Source organism: Antechinus flavipes, chromosome 2 (assembly GCF_016432865.1).
Source record: "Antechinus flavipes isolate AdamAnt ecotype Samford, QLD, Australia chromosome 2, AdamAnt_v2, whole genome shotgun sequence".
Lineage (NCBI taxonomy): Eukaryota > Metazoa > Chordata > Mammalia > Dasyuromorphia > Dasyuridae > Antechinus > Antechinus flavipes.
In genome coordinates, this window is record NC_067399.1 from 406,701,905 (window position 1) to 406,719,234 (window position 17,330).

Here is a 17,330-nt window from a genome sequence, read left to right on the forward strand (position 1 = left end):
TATCAGTCATCTTCCTGTCACCTCTGGAAAAGTTACCTAGGACACATAGGTCTTGAAATCCTTAAGTTTCTACTTATCTCCTTTTCCTGTGCCCCACAATTCAAAGCATGTCTTCGTACCTTTTCTCTATGGCTCTATTTCTCAAAGGAAATGGACTTTACATTTCATGACAGAAGAGGACAGGCAAGGGCTTTATTTTGTTCATTTTTTCTCATTTAAAGAAATAACGGTTTGACATTGGAATGGCAACAGGGTAGTACTACTTTGCCTTGTGAAAAAACAGCCTATTCTATAGTTGGATATGTCAAATAGGTTTCTTTTTTATACTGACCACACTGAAGCATGCAAATCTGCAACTTCTACCCAGTGGTTCTTAGTCTGCCTTTCAACACTACACAAAATGTCTAATCCTCTTTCTATGATGATAGTTTTTCATATATACTTAAAAATAGTTTTAGTACCTCTACTCCCACCCTCTTACCCTTTTCTTTTCCAAGAAAAACATCCTTTATTCCTTTACCAGATCCTTGAATGCAAAGGACAGAAAGGAAAAACATGATTTCTGGTATTCTCATCTTCCTGGTTATTATCCTTCAGATTCTCTTCATCTTGTCAGTATTACTCTTGGTGATGGCTCCCAAAATGGACTAAACATCAAACTTCAGATAGGAGTGGGGAGAATACATCATACTAGGGGGAAGAACACAGTGAGAATGGCTCCTGGACTCTATGGATCCTTCCCTGAAAGTAAATGAAGATTAGTTTTTCTAATGTCCTTAAGAATGAAAGATCAATTTACTGGCCTATGATTGGAAGATTTCATTCATTTTCTTGCTCATTTCAAAGACTGATACAAGTGGAATGTATGTACAAATGTATAGTGACACTCAACTTTTTTATCTCTTTCTCTGAGATTATAATTTTTCTTTTTATAATTTCCCTCCAATCTTTATTTTTAGAGATCCACAAGAGTTGCTTTTGCAGCCTCTATGTTTCTGAAGATTCACATTCCATCTGGAGCCTGAAGATTTAAATCCCTTGGGTTGTGTAATGGGGAACTTGTGGTAGAGGATGTTTCTGCTCAGCATTTGTCTTTCATATTTTCTCTCTTTTAGCTTCCTTTCTAAAAATAATTCTTTTCTGTTATGGTGTTTGCCTTTTTTCCATTAAGCCTAATATAATGATCAATCTTTTGGATTAACTTAGAAGGAAAAGCTGTTCACTAGTTCTTTCTTATGTCAACTGTCATTTTGTCTGTTTTGACTCTTGGTCTTCTTTCCATTTCAATAATTCAGCAAATATCAATTAAGCTGCTACAATGTAGAAGATACCACACAGATTCTGGAGATATGATTATTTTACTTTTCTGATCTTCCCTTCAGCATTGCACCAAATGCTGCCTGTACTATCCTGGGCATCTACTGTAAGCCTCTGCCGTTCTGGAGCCATTAAACATCTGGGTTTTTTTTTTTCTGAAAGATTTACCCCTCCTCTTATGTCTTTGGTTATACTCCCTACACTATCGCTCATCCAAGCCACCGTCTATCTTCACTGCTGGTTTTGCCTGAATAAGGTCTTCTTTTAAAATGCTATGATCTGGGGGAGAATGTTTCCTCCAAAGCTGGTATTGCTACAAAACTTGGTCTCTGTTTGTGGTTTGTGGTATGGAGAGAAAAAGAAGAGAGTTAGCTCCTGCTAATGGGATAAAGAGAGGGTTCGCTATACAAAGAGAGGGGATTTTCTATATTTGGTTGAAGAGAGGAAATGAGGATAAGAGAATTGATAGAGTGGGTAGAGAAGGATGTGTTTGTAAGGGTTTGAATAGCCTGTGGATATTGTACAGAAAAGAAAAAAAAAACTGCTACTTTCTGCTACATACACACACACACACACACACACACACACACACACACACACTTACTACTTTTCTGTGAAGAGAGATTAAAAACATGTGGCTACTATGTGATATCTCTCCTTAGGGATTAGGAAAGAGTATCAATGTGAGTGTGGTTCAAAAAGATAGAGAGAAAACATGAGGTGTGGGAAATTTTGGATTAGGATTGAGACATAGTTTCCCTCTCCCTCTTTTCTCAATTATTATACATATCAGTCCATTATACTGAAACAGAGTAAGATTGGGAATGAATGAATTAGGTCCTAAAGAGGAGGAGAATAAAAATGTACATCAGTCCCACTATCTGAACTATTGCTTAGGGATGGCAAAAAGTAAAAATGAAGTGAAAGCAAAAGAGAACCATACTCCTCACACACCAAGACTGTGAAAAGTTAGCAGAGCTGCTTCACTCAGATTTGGGAAGGGGGTTACTGAAACAAATGGAAACTGAATTGGCTAATAGTTGTGATGCTGGGTTTTTTTTTCCCTTTTTGACTCTAGGATACCCCAAAATGTTCCTTGCCTTTTAGAAATAATAGAAGGGACTGTATGTGAGAAATACACCTATTATATATTTAAGAGAAAATGTAATTGAACTTATCTCAGTGGAGAATCTACAGCATTCCCTTTGTCCTTTTGTCATGTTTCCCTGCCCACTTTTACCAGACAAAGAGATAGACAATTAGCTTTAGTTTGCCAACTTATTGATATATATGAAAAAAGGAGGTTCCTCCTCCTCCTATTTTTCTTTAGAAAGACAGCCAATACGTTTCAACCTCTCCATCCTATGCTGCATACCAAAAGGAGCAGGGGATAGCTTCAGAGAAAATGTGTTAAAATGATATCTAATTTACCAGATCCACATTCATTCTCTCTCTCCCACACATGCAACTAGAGAGAAGTTATTTGTCTTTCTTTGTGTTTGAAAGCACATTTATTTTGAAAATATAATTGTCACTGAAGATGGATCAATAGAGAGACAGAGGTCTACTTTTATTTAATACACACCCCCAATATCATAAATTGTATTATTCCATGACTTTGTATGTCAAGATCTGTGTATTTGGACAATATTTGTGGTAAATTACACACATATCCCCCATTATGATTGTGGCGATGTTTCTCTCCCTTCCCATCCATGTATCTGTCTTCATGATTAATGATATTCATGTCAATCAACTGATTCTAACTCAGCTCTACACCCACACAACACATTTCTCTCAACCCTCCCTGTCCCACCCCCATGTATTCCAACGTGATAGAATCATTAGTTAGATAAAACTAAATAAAAATGTCTTTTGGATTTAGACATGGGGGGCAGGGAATAATAGGGAGAAAAAAATTGCATGTGTCAAATGAAGGGAAAACATACCAATTAATTCTCTAGGTGGAGGAACAACATAAAAAGACACTTATTTTTTCATTTTTAAAATAACTATAACTTTTAGTAGATAAATGTACATGAGTCCCTCTAGAAATATTCACATGCTCTATTCAGTTTCCTCTCTCTGTTCCTACCCCTCACTTTAACTCAAGGCAGATCAGATGATGGACTAGGAAACCTATCTTCTATTGCCTATCTTCAAAGAAGGAAAAAAAGTGAAAAATAAATGACATATTCTGTATGTATATATGTGTGGTGAGGAAGGAGATGGCCCAGCACAGTGACTATGTAGAAAGAGAGAAAAGCAAATGCATTTCTATAGCTAAATCCAAAAGCAAGAATAATAGGGAGTGATGTGGGCTATAGTTTGGGTCTGTGCTTTCATAATCTTGTCCAACTCACAAAGAAGGTATGTGTTCAGATGATGGGGAATTGGGGAAGCAGCTGAGATGGTTCGGGATTTCCAAGAATGGAGGATAGAATCAAGGTCTCCAGAGAAGAAAAAAACTGTACTTCTGCCTATCTGCCTGTCAAATTGTTCAGAGAATAAGGTTTGTACCCTGCCTCCCACCAGCACCTCATATTATTTCCATATTCATCCTCCCAATACTCCATATTGCCATGAACTTATCCATTACTAGTCTGAGTGTGTTAACATACTGCCCACTCTTTCCCCCATAACCCTGGTTAGAAATGGACTTTCCTTTCATTTGTTGAAACATCCTGGGACAAAACATGCCCCCACCAACCCCCTCGCACACACTCCAGAAACACTAAAACTCAGATCCCCAAGCATAAAAGGGTCTTTCAAACTCCAGGTTTTCCAAATCATGTAGCACTCTATCATCTAGACAAAGGGCACCAAACTATTCTTCTTTTGCCAATCTAGGAGAGATTCCTTCTCATTCCAGCTCCCTTTGGGACCCTCTATCACTGTGTGTGTATGTGCGCGCGCACGTGTGTGTGTGTGTGTGTGTGTGTGTGTGTATGTCCTGGAAAAATAAAACAAATCAACCCTACAAATTAATGGTGTGTCCCTCACAGAGATGACATCTCCTCATCTTCTTCATCATCACCTTTATCCTTGCACATACTCTATGCAAATTTTTATAAGCATTGCAATAAATGCTCTGAAATGACAAGGAACTATTTTACCTTTCCTATGACTACTACTACTCTCTCTTTCTGTATACAGAAACTTTGTATTCTTCAAAAGGATGAATTTCAACTGCAGTCTTGTACAAAATTATCTTAATAAAAAAGTCATGATTGTTACAAAGGAAACCCCTCTGGTGTCCTGCTTTCTTTCCTCACACTGGAGGGCAAATGGTCAGAGGTAGGTCTGGGAATCACACTGTCTTTAAAAGCCCTCAGAGGAAAGGTGAACTAGATCTTAACTAATATAGAATTAGAAAACACATTTTACTACTTGAAGAGAGTAGAGAAAGAAAGAGAGAAAACTATGATATAAAACTGTAACTTAAAGCATTATCAGGTTGATTAGCCCAACCAACAGCCTCCACACACAAGCATTCTCCCATTCTGACACTACCTCACAGACAATGGTAGCATCTTTTGAGACACCCGACCACCAAGAAGAGTAGTAAATTTCCAAGAAGAAAATCCCCACTTCACATAATTCCACTGCCCCTCCTCGCCCAAAGTAAGCCCTCTAAAAATAACAACAAAAACATTCTGTCATGTTTTGGATTGCCCAGAACTTCTGATGGGGTTTATAGGAACAAAGATGACAAGACATCATCATCATCTGATCCATACATCAGTCATTTACCCAAACACCATGACCTCCTCCTACCCCCTGAAATCTCCTCCTCCATTCCATATCCCATCCCTAGAATATTCCTCTCAATTCTTCTCACTCTCTGTCCGATAATTTCTCCAAGTCATGAAATTTTCAGAAACATTCCAAACAATGAACATTAAATACCTGAGACATGTCAGGCACTGTGCTAGACTGGGGATACAAAGCAAAAATGAAATAATCCCTGCCTTTGAGGAGTTTACATTATATTCTTACTCCAGTTTGCTGCTTTCCCCAAGAGAAGTCCTCTCTTACAGGTGTTCACCACAAGCTAATCCAAAGAATTCATAACCCTTTCTTTGTATGTGTATGTTTGATAGTATGCTAAGGCTTAAAACCTCTTCTTAGAAAAATATTTTTAAATGTGAAAAATACAGTTAATTTCATTTGTAATTAATATTATAAATTTAATCATATTGAAATAGTCAAAATATTTTTTAAAACAAGATCATGAACTCCTGGTTAAGAACACCTGAATCCCACCACTCACTTTAATACTCCACTCACATCCTATATTGCCCCCTACTATCTTCAATATATATCTGAAAACCTCTCTATTTTGACCATCCTAAACCTCAACCAGTCTTTGTTTCCTCCAGGACTCATCCACTAAGTTTCTCATTTCCCCACAGTAAGGCATTCCTTTACTCTTCTTGAACTCGGTGCAACATGACACCCATATACACAATCTCCAAACATATATCATACCATTTTCCATAAATAAAGATATTGGCAACATATACTTTTCTATGTTCATGAGAAACTGACATCACATCGTCAGGATTATCTTTTCCTCTCAGCAGGAATGCAGAATTCCACAACTTCATGACTAAGAGCACAAAAGACTAAAGTTTTCCTCAATTCCCGTTGTTTCATGAAAAATAACACAGAACACCTTGAGATGAATTGTGTGCCAAACGCAGAAAAAATTGCAGTGGGATCCACAAGAAGGGAGAGAAAAAGTACAAGGGTGGAGAGAGGGAGGAGAAGTGGGGGAAAAGGGGGAGGAAGGACACAAGGAGAAAGACACAGAAACAGAAAAACAGAAAGACAGGGACATGGAGGGACACAGAGACAGAGCGATACAGAGACAGAGATCCTTGATAATATAAAATTTTTTTAAATTATCACTAATCTCCAAAACATTCATTCAGCCTCACCTCCACAGTGTCAGCAGAGAGTAAAAGACCATCTAAAGGGCTTGTGTTTGGGGCCCATACTGGAATCCTTTACTACAATAGACTTTACCCGCAAACTCCTTGCTCACTCCCTACCCTCACAAGAAAAACATATTTAATACCAATGGATATTTAATACCATTTAATACATTTAATTCCATGTAATACCAATAATAAATACCATATTTAATACCAAAGAAGAAAAATAGTTTGGAAGAAAATCTGGCAAAATCAAAACAAAATGTAATTTTTTAAAAAATGATCTCTAAATAAGACAAAGCCATTTGACTTCAGAGATAAGATGTGCAAGTTACAGATTATGAGTCTCCCAGAACATAACAAGCCAAAAAATTTTAAATACCCCAAAGAAAAACACAAGAAAGTTAAATATATAATTATGAAGGAAAAATCAGTAATGAAATAAATTAGCTCAAGTTTAGAGGATTTTTTTTAAAGAGGAAGAAAAGAAATAGACAAATCCCAGTTATCTAGCCACTAGGAACCAATATTAAACTCTACTGTTCTCTTCCTCAGTGACCTTAGACAAGTGATTTAATTCTTTTGGGACCTAAAATTTCTTCATCTTTAAAATGAAAGACTGGGATGTGATGAATTTTTAAGTACCTTTTAACTATGATCCTATTACCTTCACCCTATGGGCTAATGATTCTTGTCCTCAACCATAATAGTCCTTACATTGTAAAGCAGGTCACCCAAGTCCCAGATCTATTTTTAACAATGTCACCTAAGAAAAATTACTGTAAGCTTCAGTTTCCTCTGATGAAACTCTCACTATCACCATAAGGTCAATTATTTCAAATCAAACAAAATAACCTTTCTCCATCTTTGACTTTATAACAACTCGATTCTGGGAACTTGACCACTGTGAGGGAGCCAATAAAAGTAACTTCTGTGATGTTTTCCATAACTATTGTTCTCTATAATTTTCATTGTATTATTTATCATATTATTATATAGTTTATTATTATACATACATAATACATATATATATGCAATTATTCTTAGAATTATATGTATATGTAATACATATTTATACATATATACACACATACAAAATTCTTTTTAGATTTCTATAACTGCAAATCATCTTTCTGAAATGAAAACATAAATGAATAAATGTTTTTGCCACTATGTAGAGATATATTCATGCCATAGAATATATACACTCACATGTACAATTATTCATAGCTACATCACTAAATGAGGTTCTTTCTTGTAAGGAATGAGTTATTTTACATTTAGAATTCTAAGGAGAGAAAAAGTATCTCCTAGGTACTTCTAAGAGGTTTTTGGTTATTAAGAGACAACCAAAGCAAAGCCATAATCCTATGTCTTGCCAGATAATTAGCATATATATCCTGTTAGTGATCTCTTGCTGTTTTGCCTTAACCTCTAAATAAGATGAAAGTGATCTCCTCTCTGCCCAATAATATAATAAGTGCCATCTAAACCCAGACACTACTGCACATGAGCATCATGGATAAGATCATTTTTATTCCCCCTGTTAGCCAACCTTGAATATAGTAATATTTCATTCTCAAATTCTTATTCCCCTCCAATCAATTAAATGCACTCAAAAAATTCTAAAGATTAGATCTGGAAGTGGCAATAACATATAATACTTTGTTCCACCAATCACCATCAAGGAATCCTTGAAAAATAGGGAGCATTCCCCCAGCAAGAGGATTAGCCTATACAAAAATGAAAAGATGGAAAGTTAACTTTTAAGCTGCTACATGATAACAATCAAGGATGCTATTATGCTATCATGCCCCATCTGGACATAAATTTCAAAGTCTACAGTATTGGTTCCATTCTCCGGTTGGCTATAGGAACATCCTTTAATAAATCTTCTTTGAACACATAACTCTTATGCATGGCTTTCCTTTTCCTCCGAAGTTTATACACAGGGTTGTCACTTATTTTGGAGTAGAATCTGCCATTAAATAAAGACACTGAAATGGGTAAATGTCCATTGAGTCTCCTCCCACTTTTAAGTCCTTCCAATTCATAAAACCTTCATTCCAGTGATTGCAGTGAGAGTGGTTCAGCCCAGAACTCTTTCTTTTACTCTACTGTCATTAGCCAACAGTTGCTTCTCATACCACTGCCTTTAATTTCAGTGGTGAAGAAACTGTATAGAATAATACCTGTCTATTTCAATTAACTGTTTTCCATAGCTTCTATTCATTCTATCCACTCTTCCACTTGGAGGGATTAAGTATCCCAGAACTATAATGAAAAATTATTGCATCTGGAACAAGCAATGAAAAAAGATCTTCAAAAGAGACCTCAGATCTTAGAACAAAGAACAAAGTCCCATGAAGGGTCATTAGAAAGCCATCATGAGGAAGTAAGAAAGGAAGAAAGGAGTGGTGATAGCAAGGAGAGAAATTCACTTATGAATGGACTTGGGGAGGTGGGGGTGGGCAATATAGGATCAGGGAGTACTGACTCAAAGTAGAAATGGGAGCATAAATACCATCAACTAGCTAAATGTCAACAACCAGGGCAAAGACCTGATTTCCCAACACTAATTAAAGCTTTACTCTAGCCTCATGACCTTCCTGCTGAGCAAAATCTCAGTGGATTCTAATCAAAACACTGCAGTCATGAATCTAACATTTTCTATTCTAGGAAGGATAGACAATGAAATTGTCACTGAAAATTTGTTAAGATCACCTCTTCTTTCCCATCCCACAAACAAGCCTCCACTTCACTTCCAGGTCAACTCCAATCATATCATTTCCATTTTAGCCTCCATCCCTACTTATTCCCCCTCCCCACCCAAACTTAGACTCTACTTAAGAAACCACCTGTGGATGAGGAAAGAGGGGCATTTGACTCCTCTTTCTCAGTACCAGGACTTCACTTCACTACCCAGCAGCAACCAGCTCTAAACTTATACTTTCATTTCTTATACTGCACATCCTTTTTCACCACGTCAGGTGCTCTTCCCATACTAGAATGTAAACTCTTTGAGAATAAGGACTACTTTGCTCACTTGTACTGTATTAATAAACACAGCCTGGTACTTAGTAAACAAATATCCTCTCTCTCCCCTTTCTCTCACAATCTTCTCTTTCTCTTCCCTCTCTCTACTCTTCCCCCTTCTGGAATAGGCATAATTCATTTCCAAACTACATATACTGATTCTAACTCCCATGCCTGGAGAACCTGAACCAATTAAAAACAATGCACAATAAATATTCTAGATTTAGACCTCTTCCTCCAAGACCTGGCATTTTACAGATTAGGTGGCTTGTAACTATAGATTTAAGGGCTCAAGTTCCCCACAGCCAACCATCCAGAAATCACTTAGAATAATCAGTAACCTGCCACAACTGCCACATCTCCTTACCCTAAGTCATCTCCTTACTTCTCATGGAAAGAATACAATTAGTAAGACAGAAAACTCCAGGTCTACTCTCTGAATATTTCTTAGTCATCAAACACTTAGTAAAAGTTTACTTTATACAAGGCACTGTGCTAAACATGGAGGTATTACTACAGGCAAAAACAAACAAAAAAGCCTGTCCTCAAGGAACTCCTATTCTCATGAGGGAGTATATTAAAAGGAATAGCAAGTTATACTCAATAGAGTTGCAATTTTATGTACAATCATCTTTCTATTCTACTATGTTATGCAGATGCTTGTTTAACCTCTTAAATTCAGAATAAAAATAAATTTTAAAAAATTTATCCCAATTGTCCTGATTAGTGGTTGCTTCAGTCATCCACTGCAACTCAGCCCCACCTGGAGTCCAGCTGTGCTTCTTTTTATCCTCTGGATTTCTCGACAACAGGAAAAGCCTCTCCTGCCCTACTCTCTCCTTAATCCTGACAGTTTTGAAACCAAAATAAAATTAATTGTCATAATCCTACCTCCTAGCCAGCTTAAGTGTCATAGTGGATAGGGTTCTGGCCCTGGAGTTGGAAAGAATTAAGTTCAAATTTGACCTAAGATTCTTTCCCTGAGTTTCCTCAACTACAAAATGGGGATTATAACAGAGAGCCTGCTATATAGTATGCTATATTCCAGGTGCTATGTAAATGCTTATTCCTCTCTGGCATCATTTCCCTATATGTGTTTACTCCTCCTATCAAAATGTGAAATTAGGATATAAGCTTCCCAAAGTACCTTCTGTATTTTTATTGCCAGCCTATATACACATTTAAATGGTTTAGGAAAAAAACTCATTTATCTAGACATGAAAGAAATCACTCTTTTTACAGATGAGGAAACTGAGGCTCAAAAAGCCTAAACTTGCCCAAGATGACAATCATAGTGAGCACAATAAGCAAGATTTGAACCCATGTCTTGTGACATCCCTGTCATCCTGTAGCATCCCAAATGAGTAGAGTTAGGGTTAGACAACCTTGGGTTCCAATCCACAACAGAAAGAGTCATAAACCCCCTTGAAAAGGCTTTCTAATCTTCCTGTGGGAGAAATAGAATCTGAGAAACATGATCATTGATTCCTTTGCCCTGAAGAATCCTAATAACATTTCCAGAGAGTTACATTGGTAATAGGTAAAACATCTGCTCCCATATTAGAGAGTCACAGAGACTAAAATGAAAACTCAGCCAGTCACAGCCTTCGGAATCAAAGAGGTAAGTTCTGGGTGCCTCTATATTTCAGAGAAACTGAATGGGGGGGGGGGGGGAAATATCAGCAAGAGAGATAATTAAGTTCCATCTCAAACTCTTAGTCATTATCCTAGCTTTAACCCAGCTCAGTTAACTCCTCTAAAATGGGAGTTATACTATTATTTCTCTATAACTTCATTACATCAAAAATTCTTTATGTATTTATTTGTGTGAAGGTCTTCCTATTTTATGCAGGACTAAGATCTAAAGTACTTTCCAAAGAAATAAATAACCAGAAAGATGTTCAATTTTGTTCAGAGTTAGTCCATAATAATATAATTAAAATGCTGATACTGCTTAGGTTAATTTATAGATTCTACTTCTATACTAAGAGCACACTTATGTAAACTTATATGTTCTTATATGAACTGAACAAAATAATAAAATTATTTTAAAAGACCAAAATATCTTGAATAATAAAGAAAATTTTTAAAAATGTAAAACTGAAGAAAAATGCTTTTGGATTTCAAATTATTTTATAAACAATAATTATCAAAAAAATGTATTCATTAAAAACTAGATAGAGAAGAAACAGAAACAATTGGACTATATTACTCATTCTTCAATAAATACAAGAATATAATTCACTTTAGAAAAAATTTCTATGTCTTAAGTGAACTACTAAGAATATTGGGAAGCAATTTGGCAAAAATGAGCTATAAATCAACATTTTATATCATATACCACTATAAGCACAAAAGGCATTTGAGATGAGTATTACATTAGATCATATTAAAATCTGAACAAAAAAATCCAATCAGGTACCTTTCACAGGTATGGTGAGGGTGAGGAATCCTTAACAAACAAGAGAAAGAGGTGATCACAACAGATAAAGTAGATATTTTAATGAATTTTTTTTAAAAACTTATATGGATAAAATCAGTACATGCAGAATAAAGAAAAAAGCTGTCTGTCATGAAGAAGGATAATCGCTGAATGTACCATATCTAATAAGTGCCATATATGAAAAAAGAGAAAAAGATTGTGAGAGAGAAAGAAACAAAAAGAAATATATGACTGATAAATTTCCCCAATGATTAAATGGTCAAGTCACAAGATCAAATAGCTTCAAAAGAAGAACCATGAAATACATAAAAAGATCTTTGCAAATTATTAGTATAAGTGAAAATCAAAACAACTCTAATGTTTCATCTCACATGCAGCAAATTTGCAGTTAGGAAAAATCATAGTTGGGGAAATACAGGCTCATTAACACAATTTATAGAATTGTACATTTCTAGGAATCAATTTAGAATTATGTTACTAAAGTGAGTAGAATTGCCATGTCCTTAGGCACAAAGAGTCCACTTCTAGACACATACCCCAAAGAGTTCAAATATTGAAATAAATGTCCCATAAGTAACAAAATATTTATAACAGCACTCTTTGTAGGAGCAAAGAACTAGAAACAGTGGAGCTATATATAAACTGGGAAATGGCTGAATGAATTCTGTTGTAATATAAGAACTAATGAATATGAAATACCCTAAAAAGTTATGTGAACTGATAAAATATAAAATAAACAGGACCAGAAAATAAGCCAAACTGACAATTACAATGGAAAGGAGAGAGAGAGAGAGAGAGAAAGAGAGAGAGAGAGAGAGAAGGAAGGAAGGAAGGAAGGAAGAAGGAAGGAAGGAAGGAAGGAGGAAGGAAGGAAGGAAGGAAGGAAGGAAGGAAGGAAGGAAGGAAAGAAAGAAAGAAAGAAAGAAAGAAAGAAAGAAAGAAAGAAAGAAAGAAAGAAAGAAAGAAAGAAAGAAAGAAAGAAAGAGAGAAAGAAAGAAAGAAAAAAAAAAAGAAAGAAAAAAAGAAAGAAAGAAAAAAAGAAAGAAAGAAAGAGAGAAAGAAAGAAAGAAAGAAGAGAGAAAGAAAGAGAGAGAGAGAAAGAAAGAAAGAAAGAGAGGAAGGGAAGGAGGAAGGAGGAAGGGAAGGAGGGAAAAGGAAGGAAGGAAGGAAGAAAAAGGAAGGAAGGGAGGGAGGAAAAGGAAGGAAGGAAGGAAGGAAAGAAAGAAGAAAGAAAGAAGAAAGAAAGAAAGAAAGAAAGAAAGAAAGAAAGAAAGAAAGAAAGAAAGAAAGAAAGAAAGAAAGAAAGAAAGAAAGAGAGAAGAGAGAGAGAGAAAGAAAGAAAGAAGAGAGAGAGAGAAAGAAGAGAGAGAGAGAAAGAAAGAAAGAAAAAGAGGAAGGGAAGGAGGAAGGGAGGAAGGGAAGGAGGGAAAAGGAAGGAAGGAAGGAAGAAAAAGGAAGGAAGGGAGGGAGGAAAAGGAAGGAAGGAAAGAAAAGAAAGGAAGGAAGGAAAGAAGGAAGGAAGGAAGAGAGAGAGAATGAAAAAGAAAGAGAAAAAGAGAGAGAGAAAGAGAGAAAGACCTGTAATTATAATGACCAAGCTTAGCTGCAAAGACAAAAGGCAAAAAAAATCTTAATTCCTTCTTTATAAACTAAAGGATGTAGAACATTGCCTACATTGTAGGAAATTGTTGATATATTCAGATTTTCATCTCATTTTATTTCCTTGTTATTGGGGTAGCTTTCCGGGTGGAGGAGAAAGAATAAAAATTGGTAATAAAGGTCATGTGAAACAAATGAAGGAATAATTTTTTGTGTGTTCTATCCCCAATAATCTTATTTCTCATGTTCCAAAGAAGCTGTTCAAACTGTTACTACAATCCTGACATAAACAAGACTAAGCTAGATGCCATCATCTGAAGAGAAGAACAAAGAGAATAAATAGCCTTTAAACTCTGAATTCACTATTTTGCACATGAACATAGTCGAGTCAACAGGCAATCTATTAAATATTTACCAGTGCCAGACACTTTGCCAAGTGCTGGGAATAAAAAGAGAGGCCAAAACAGTGCCTGCTGTAAAAAGCTCACGTTCACATGCAAAAAAAAAAAAAAAATACATAGATATATATAGATATATATATATATACATATATATATATATATTTATAAGATGAATCTTCCTGACTTTGTGCCTGACACTCTATCCACTATACTTATAAAGCTGCTCTTTGATATTTGTAGCACTTTAATAATGGCAAAATAATGATTCACTCCTCACTAATGTTCATTATGTAGAAACTTCTGAATTTTCGTTCTTATCTCTCTGAGGAATGGCTGTGTTCTCTGCTCTCTTTTTTCTCCTACAAACAATGAGGCTTATAAAATATTATAGAATAGTTCAACGACCAAAACAACAATGAAGGGAGTAAAAAATCTCTCTTCTTATGAGCTCTTCTTCCCATCCTGTAGTCCAACAAGTAAGGTCTGGATTGGGAGCTTCAATAAAGAAGCAACAATTTCTCTGTGGTATTCACCCACCAAGGTCTTCTTGCAGTCTTTCTCTTGCTGCTGCTGATCTTACTGCTGTAGCTTTGCCTATTTTTAGATCCATTGGTTGGGAGGGAGGACTAGCATCTCTGGTGTGAGGGCTTGCTGAGTCCTTTTCAGGGTTGTTCATCCACCTTTGGTATCCAACTAGTTACTCAACTCTCACCAGTAGGATGTGCATTGGTCACACCTGATTTAAAAAAAAAAAAAAAAAAAAGGCAGAACAGCTTAACCTGGTTAAGAGTAACTACAGGCTTCAAATCCATCAGTGAGTTAGGAGAATGTCTACCCATAAACATATGAAGTGGAATAGGAAGATGAGAAAACTTTGTTCCAAAAACTATGAAGTTGGCTGGATGCTAAGAGCTGGAGAGGACATCAAAAGATTTCGAGGTCATCCACTGCCTCCTACACCATCACCAATAATCCTGTCTTTTGTTTTCTTCCCTCTGGACTTGGATGACTGGAAGAGAGAGTAAGATCTATAACTTTGTGCAATTCTGCCTCACTTAAATCCATTTCGTGACCAAATCAAGACATCATTTGATGATGTCATTGGTCTTCCAAAATGAAAGATAAACACTATTTTTCTTACTGATTTTCAATCTGACAAAACTCATCCACATCCTTTTACCTATAACATCATAGCCCCTGATCCAAGGAGATTCCACCTTAATTCAGCTAAAGTTTGATCAAGCCTGGAATACTTCCTCTAACCACTGAATATGGGTATAGACAATGGTATGCTCAAGAGCAAATGATACTAAACAGGGTTTGATATATTATTTTGTTGGCCAATAAGAAAATAATGAAGGAAATATTAGTAATGCAGATTAAATTTTAAAATGTGTGATGAGCATAATTTTCTAAGAGCAAGTTGTTATACATTTATCAGCATATCTTTGAGTCCAGGAATTTTCAGGTCTTCATAATTTTACAAAAATTGGATCCTAGAACCCTAATCCAGATCTCCCTGATACCAAAGTGGATTCATGGTTCATTGACTTAACTACTTCTAAATTATTCATTTAACAAAGCTTTTCTAGAGTCTAAAAGAACACAACATAGGTTTGAGATTGCCTCTTTGTTCACTTGTTTTATATGCCCTGGAGGCTTTTCTACAAATTCCAGAGAGAAGAGAACCCTGGGCTATCCAAATGATGGTATGTTCTAAGCTCTAGTTTTAGATCTGGAATTCTAATCTTATTAGAACAACAACAACTACAACAACAACAAAAACTACTCCCATTCATTTCTGTTGTTTATCATTCATCAGTATCCTGAATGGCATATACCATAAATGAACACATAAATGCTATACACATATTATACATAGATATTAAGATACATATAAAGGAAATATGAAAATACAAATAAATGAATATAAATCTATTCCTATACATAGATTTACATACAAATACATATTTTATATATAAATAAACATTATACATATATATAATAGAGAATATGTGAGTATATATATAGTATTGCCTAGTACCAAGAGTCACTGTTCATTTTTCACTAGGGGAAACTAAGAAATTTTGGTGGCTCACATAACGTAGATATGGCTCCAAAAGACCTTTCCCCGCTTTATTCTGCACATAAGGAGAGCATAAAGCAGAGCTCATACCCCCACGGTGGTCATACAATGCAGTTCACTTAAGCTATGAGCATCAAAATCTCCCACTTTCCACTTTCCTTTGAAATTCTGATTAGTCTTCTAGTTGTCCTAGTCATGCTGACCCAGGAAACAGCTTGTCAGCTTTTATTTTCTACCTTAAATGTTTTCTGTCAAAAAAAAAAAAATTAGCTGATTTTCCCCTGGAATTTAAGCTTTTAGATATTTGTGAAGGAATGACAAGTTTCAGGATTTTCTCTTGCAGCCACAGAGATTTCTAGATACATGGTATAGGATTCCAGAAATCTGAGGTCTGGAACTCATTTTGAACACACTTTCATCATCTATAAAGACAAGAACATGGTCTCAGTGATCTAAGGACTTTTTCTCTCTTGCCCCACCAATTTTTTTTTGCTCCCTCCATTTTTTTATTTTAAAGTTAATCTTGAGTTAACATATTCTTTTTTGCCAAATACACACACACACACACACACACACACACACACACACGTGAGTGTGTCATCACTTCCCCATAACTCCTTATAGAAATATTATATAACAAATACAGTCAGACCAAATTAAATCATCTCGGTCATATATTTAAAAGTATGCCTTATTCCTTACATATTCTGCACCCTCTTTTTGTCCATAGGTACCAGATATGCTTTATCAATTCCTTAGATAGCGTTCTAATTGATTGCATTCCAGTGATCATTCAATCACCACATTGGTCAGAGGTTTGTGATCTTTTAGTGTTGCTTTCCTTTACATTATCTGACTACCATGTAATCCCCATGTCTAAAAGTAAATTCTTTATTCATGACACAGATAACTCTAACTTATGTTGGGCCAACCATAAGGAAATCTGATTACCCTGGCTACCCAAGAAAAGGGCTTCATAACTCAATCACATATCAGACAGTCATGACATAGAGTGAACATATTTTTGTTTCAGGGCAGGAATATGTGACATGAGTCCTCTTATTGTCTATAACTACCTGTAAACCTTGCCACAAGGTCCTCTGAAAGCCCAGAAACCAAGTATCCCCTATAGGTGTGCTCATAGAATGACTACATCTTTACTGGAATTGATGTATGCGGTTACATCACTTATTTATTAATATCATGTCATCAGCTCTGTGACACTCATCATCACACTATCATGGCATTTCCTTTCTCAATCCCCTAATACCTCCACATCCCTTCTTTCTCAATTGAATTTGTTTCTGATGGTATCTCTGCTATAACTTTATCAAGTATCGGGTACCAATTATGTGTATGGCAATGAAGAGCTGTGGGGAATTCAGACCTACAGTTCATTATTCCTACTATCTAGCTCTTTTTTTAAAATTTAATTTAATTTAATTTTTTCAGGTTTACATTATACTACAATACATTAATATAAGTTATTTTTTTCAACTGTGTTAATC